Raw genomic sequence first — 6000 nt, 5'->3', positions numbered from 1 at the left:
ACTAACTGGGAACTGAGATAGTTTCCTTCCTCCAACAGGAGACATGGCTGGACAGGATTGTGCAGACTCAACAAAGTGAAACCAGCCAGTAACCAGTCAGTGTCCAATGCCACTCATTAGACTCTGAAGGTCCCCTCAGCAGGGACAGTTCTTTCTGGTCAGTGACTTCTGCTAGAGCTGGAATGCTCTGGGGGTAAGGGCAGTAGAAGTTGTCACGTAGCTTCACAGAGAAGCTGAGTGTCACAAAGGGAGATGTCTATTAGGTCACAGTCCATCTCCTGCACAATCTGGGAGATAAGGTGGCTCTTCTGACCAATCGGGATCCTCTCATGAGATTCTCTGGGTACCAGAAAGTTCTGTTGGATTATCAGCTCCCCACTTGGTCCTTCCACTGTCTTCTGATGCACATTGTAGGGCACCTCCTGGGGCAAGTACTCTTAAGAGTTTCTCTTAGATTTTGCTGGTACAGATCTCTTCAGGTATCGGGCTAGTGAGGACTCCACTGTGGAACTCCCAGGCTTCTGGTTGGGCCTGTGCCAAGAAGTTTTGCTTTAGGATCTTCATATCCTCTTGGCTTAGAGCTGACAACATGAAAATCTCCTAGAAGTGGGGCCAGCCAATCCTCTGGGCATTTTCCTTAGACTGTGTGTCTTTCCTTTGACTGTGTGTCCTTAGCTGCTGGCCTAGGACAATGGGTGGCAGGCCTGCCTCATGTTGAGCTTCTTTCCATTAACCGAAGAAAATTGAATAGTGATTATCTTGTCTCTAGAAAATAATGTTATGGAGAATGCATTTTCATTTATACTTTTTTCTTCTTCAGTGAGAGCTTCTGTGAACTCCAGGAGAACTGACTTCTGCTTCAGGCAATCTTGTTCAAGATAATGATGCTGGGGACCTGGGAGAACTCAGTCAAGCCCTGGAGCATGTAGGGGCTGAGCTGGTTTCAAGTCCACTTGTCTGGGACATCCACAAAAACTATAACAAGATTAGCAGGGCTGAGGTTGTGGCTCAGTGGTAGCATGCTTGCCTAGCATGTGAGAGGCACTGAGTTTGATTCTCAGCACCACATATAAACAAATAAATGAATAAAGGCCCATCGATAACTAAAAATAAAAATAAATTTAAAAAAAGACTTAGCAGATCCTGTGCTCTTCCATGGATCTTCCAACAAAGAGAGCTCAAAATGGTGCTTTTTCTGTTTAACAGGACTGATGATTTCAGGTGTGTCAAGTAGAATCACCTGAATTTCCTTCTCTGTGATGACCCCCAGAGCCTGGCAATGAGTAGTGTGTACCTTCTTGGAGACAGGGAACACTTTTCGGCCCAGCAGCTGGTTAGAGAGCCTTGACTTCCCTGCATTGGGGGCTCCCAGGAGGACCACTCGTAGAACCCAAGGATTCTCAGGCATGTCAGGGGGACGAACCAAGAGGAGATTCTGCTCATCACTATACACGGAGCCCTTGGGGGCACATGAAGTCAGCAAACTATCATGCTGAGAGACTCCAATGAAGTGGTCCATAGCTGAGCCCTGGCCGTAATGGAGAGAGGTTGAGACCAAGTGGAGACTAGAGAAAGCAGCAGCTCCCACACAGGACTTACACCTCCTTTGACAGCCTAAGAGTGGATGAAGTGTGCCACCCATTCCCTCACCATGTGGGGACCCAGATGCCAGACTCCTAATCCAGCATGAACAAGCCGGGCCCCACACCTCATTTTCTCATTTTCTGATAGCAAAAATAGTACTCCACTGTATGACTACATCATGATTTTTAATTAGTCAATGATAAACTGGGTTGTTTCCAAATTTCTGATGTTATAAACAATGCTTCAGTAACCTGACATATGTGTCAAGAAAATTGAATAGTGATTATCTTGTCTCTAGAAAATAATATTATGGAGAATGCATTTTCATTATACTTTTCTCTACTTCTAAATTTACAATTAATATGTATCATTTTTATAAGGAAAACCAATAAATGTTCTTGTGTTTATAGGATATACTTTTTAAGTATCTAACTCCATTTGCAAACAATGGTTTTTAGTTAGAATTCTTAGAACTGTTGAAAGGTGGCAGTCTTATATCTTGGTGTGTACAGCAAACTTAGAATTGAGAGTGGACCCAGTCATCCAAAAGTGGCTTTATGGGAGTTGGCTAAGCTTCCAAAAGCAAGTCTCTACACTTACTAACTCCTCCCTCAAAATAAAATAAATGTCACCGAAAGTACCAGAGGCCCTTTTTTGAACAATGAAGGACAATGGAGATCCAAGATGGTTTGCATGTATCTATTCTCATGACAAAATGTCTCATGACATTTTGTGGTGCTTATTAAGTTCCCTAACTTTAGTATCTGCTGCCTACTATGACACGAGGCCATCTTAAAATAGCTTAACATTCCCCCACACCAAAACAAAATAGTATATTTGGGAAGAGAAGATAGTGGCTTTAACTTGCATTTCTGTGATTGTTGATAAAGGTAAAGGTGATTACCTTTTTCTGTTGACCAATTATTAGGGCTTCCTCTTCCAAGTATCCATATTCTTTTATCTAACCATGTTTCTATAATTTACTGCATTGTCTACTGTCATTTTCATTTTGACTTATTGGAGTTCTTTATATATTTTAAAATGTTTGAATATTACATATGTGTCAAATTCTTCACATCCTTGATTTTAAATTTTGTTTTTTTGGTATCTTGTATGATACCAAACTTTTAAATATTAATGTAGTATAGAAAGTTGGCATATACTATATGGTATATCAGCATAGTAGAGGAAAATGAACTTTTTAATAAACAGTATTGGTGTGATTTGTTAGGTAGGCAGAAGAAGAAAAAGTGGGATCTGATATATTCCAAATAGATAGGAGATTTTAAAGTTTAAAAAAAAAACTAAGCCATATATGTCTAGAAGGAATCATAGACAAATTCTTCTGTAACTCAGGAGCACAAAAAGCTTTCCTAACTAGGACTCAAAAATCAGAAGCAAAAATACTGGTAAATTTGACCATATAAAATTGAAAAAGAAAACCACATGCCAAAAACACCATAAAGTGAGGTAAACAACAAATGGAAAATGGGGAAAAATATTTGCAACTTGTATCACAGATAAAGGTTTAATTCCTTGAATTATTTGTTTAAAAACAGAAAACAAAAAAGGCCACCTACTCTGGAGAAAAAAAATGAGAAAGAAAAATGAACACACATTTCAAGAAAAAGAAATGCAAATGGCTTTAAGCATATGAAAAGATGCTCAACCTGCTGGTAATAAAAGAGATGCAAATTAAAGTTACACTAAGATACCATTTCTCATCTATCAGATTGGCAAAATCCAAAAGTTTAATAACACGCTGGCTAGAGCCTCCGGTACAATGTTGAATAGAAGCAGTTAAAATAGACTTTTTGGTCTCATTCCAAATGCACTCAGTATTTCACCATTAAGTATGATGCTAGCTTAGGCTTTGTAGAAACCTTTTATCAGATTGCAGATATTCCCTTTTATTCTTAGTTTGTTGAGTCTATATTTTATCATAAATAATTGTTTAATTTTATTAAATGCCTTTTTCTGTATCTCTGAGTGATAATATGGCTTTTTTCCTTTATTCTGCTAATGAGGTGAAATGCATTGATTTTCAAATGTTAAATGGATCTTGTATTCTGAAATGAATCCCATTTGGTTATATGTAATGTCCTTTTTTATGTATTGCTGGATTTCATTTGTAATATTTTTTTTTCTAGGATTTTGGAGTCTGTTCATTGGGAAATATTAGCATTTACTTTTCTTCTTGTAATGTCCTTTTAGGTTTTAGTATCAAAGTTAAGATGGCCTCGGGGAAAAAAGTTTGGTAATGTTTCTGCTGTTTCTATTTTTTGTAAAAGTTTTAAATAAGAATGACATTATTTCTTCTTTAAATGTTTGGAAGAATTCACCATTAAAGCCATCTGGGCCTGGAGTTTTCTTTAGGAGAGGCTTTATATTATGAATTCAGTTTCAATAACAGATATAGGAATCTTTGGATTTTATTCAGATTTTCTATTTCTTGTTGAGTAAATTGTGGTAAATGGTGCTTTTTGAAAAAATTCTCCATTTCATGCAAATTTTCATATCTTGCCTTTCCTATACTAACTGTATCTAAAAGTAACCAAATAGTTGATGAGGAAATATTGTTTAAGCAATTCAAATTATTTGTTCAAGATCAAAATTAACTTAGAACACTGCTATTTTATAACCCCAAATGAAATAATAGATCTAGGCAGTGATCGTTAATGGTTGTTGAAAACATTGTTATAAGCTGGTGGGAAATTGTATAATAGCTGACTTATATAATAGCTGACACCTGAAGCCATTGATCAATTTTAGCATCCTCAAAAGAGAAGTAACCAGCTATTATATGTCACTTCTTGAAACACAACATTAAGTGCACACTATTACTTATGAAATATTCTTGCCAAAAAACAAGAATCAGGGTTGGGGATGTACCAGAACATTGCCTGGCATGTGGGAAGCCCTCAAACAAACAAATGACAGCAACAAAAACCTGATCATCTGTAGATTTAACTGCCAGTTTATGGATAATACAGGGGACAAAAGAGGATGTTAACATGACAAGGAAGCAATTGCAAAATCCAAAATATAGGAAATTCTCATGACCTGGTTTCAACAAATAATTTGTAAGGAAAAAAGAAAAAGAAAATGGGTCCAATAATCAAAACTAACAGCAACCAAATACAATATCTGAACCATGTTTAGATATTGATTTGAAAAAATCAGCTGTAGTAAAAGGGAGAAAAATGAGATAATTGGAAAAATTGGAACAGTGAGAGGATGTTTGATATTACTAAGGGATTATATTGTTGATTTTTTTGGTGTGATGACAGTAACAGTATTTTTTTTAAAAAAAGAGTCCTTACCTTTTATAGATACATACAGAAATATTTACTAGTGCTAGGCACAATAGTGCATGCCTGTAATCTCCACTATCAAAAGAAATACTTAGTAGTGAAATATATTTACTAATGATATATCTTGGATACACTTCGAAATAAATTAGGGGGCTTGGTTAGAAGTAGTGGGAAAGTGTAGCTGAAATAAGACTGGCCATGTGTTGATAATTATTGAAGCTGATCAATGAGTATATGGGGTTTCATTATATTATTCTACTTTGACACATGTTTGAAAATTGCCATAATAAAAGATTTTTTAGGGAGCTGGGGTTGTAGCTCAGTGATAAAAGCACTTGCCTAGCATGTGTAAGGCACTGGGTTTGATCCTCAGTACCACATAAAAATATGTAAATAAAATAAAGGTATTGTGTCCATCCACAACTAAAAAAACATTTTATTTAAAAAAAAAAAAAAGGTTTTATAGAACTGTAACCGGGCTGGAAAACAAAGGTGCCATTCACAGACCAAAAATTTGTGAAATTCAGGATGTCTGAAGCAGATGGGATCAGATTGGAAGAGGAACCAGAAGCCAGGAAGCCACAGATCAAGTCATCAGAAGGGTTCTCGCTAAAGGAAGAAAAGGTGGAGAAAAGGTGGCTGTCTGAAGTTATGTATTTTCAAAATTTATTGGCACGAGTAGAGACATTTAGACTCTTTTCTTTCCACCCTGGCTTCACTGGAACAGAATTGCTTGCAGGAAAAGTCCATGTTCTCTTAAAAACAAAAACAAAAACTGGCCCTAATGAGGATGTCAAAACTGGAGAGAGAATTGGCACTATCCCAGGGACAGGGAATAGAAAACACAAAAGGGCTTCATCCCTCTAGCTCTCCAGGAGGTCCTTTATGGAACTGCACTTGCTCTCCTTCCCCCTCCCCCATAGTGTCTACCTACAAGGAAGCCCTCCTGCTGTTAATAATGAGTGTTGCCTTAAAGAGCCTGTGTCCAGTCCTTCTCTTCAGGGACAAATACTGCATGATTTACCTACATGTGGATCTAAAAAAGACTAACTCATAAAAGTAGAGAGTATCGTGGTCCTTACATGGGGCTGGGGAGCAGGGA

General features: G+C 37.3%; 1 pseudogene; it reads right to left on the bottom strand.

The window, feature by feature from the left end:
- Positions 1-212: 212 nt before the first annotated feature.
- Positions 213-1713, bottom strand: LOC113175457 (GTPase Era, mitochondrial pseudogene; annotated as a pseudogene).
- Positions 1714-6000: the final 4287 nt, after the last annotated feature.

This window comes from Urocitellus parryii, chromosome X (genome assembly GCF_045843805.1).
Source record: "Urocitellus parryii isolate mUroPar1 chromosome X, mUroPar1.hap1, whole genome shotgun sequence".
Taxonomy (NCBI): Eukaryota; Metazoa; Chordata; class Mammalia; order Rodentia; family Sciuridae; genus Urocitellus; species Urocitellus parryii.
This window is presented reverse-complemented; position numbering and strand designations above follow the sequence as displayed.